Source organism: Mastomys coucha, unplaced genomic scaffold (genome assembly GCF_008632895.1).
Source record: "Mastomys coucha isolate ucsf_1 unplaced genomic scaffold, UCSF_Mcou_1 pScaffold19, whole genome shotgun sequence".
Taxonomy (NCBI): domain Eukaryota; kingdom Metazoa; phylum Chordata; class Mammalia; order Rodentia; family Muridae; genus Mastomys; species Mastomys coucha.
The window spans coordinates 1,030,786-1,031,225 of NW_022196901.1; positions in this window are offsets into that span (position 1 = coordinate 1,030,786).

Here is a 440-nt window from a genome sequence, read left to right on the forward strand (position 1 = left end):
GTCAGTGCTACAGTCATTAATGTTTAGTAAAGAACAGGAAGCTATATGACAAGAGGCTGGGCAAGGAGCATTTGGCTGAGCCCAGAGTGGTGGTGCATGCCTTTAATGCTAGTACTCAGGAAGCCCAGGCAGGCTAATCTCCATAAATTGGAAGCCAGCCTGGTCTGCATATTGAGTTCCAAGCTATCTAAAGTTACATAGTGAGATCCTCAAAAACAAGAACGAATGAAGGAGAGAGAAAGGAAGAAAAAAGAAATGAACAGAAAAAAGACTGGAGCATATTATTGTAAATATTTTTTGATAAAGAAAAAAACAAAATTGAACATGGATTATCACTTTGCTTGTATAGCCCATTAAGCATTTATTTGTGGGAGACACATTTACAGGAGCTATTTACCTTGGTCCATATGCAAGAGAAGCCTGGCTTAAAGAAAACAGTT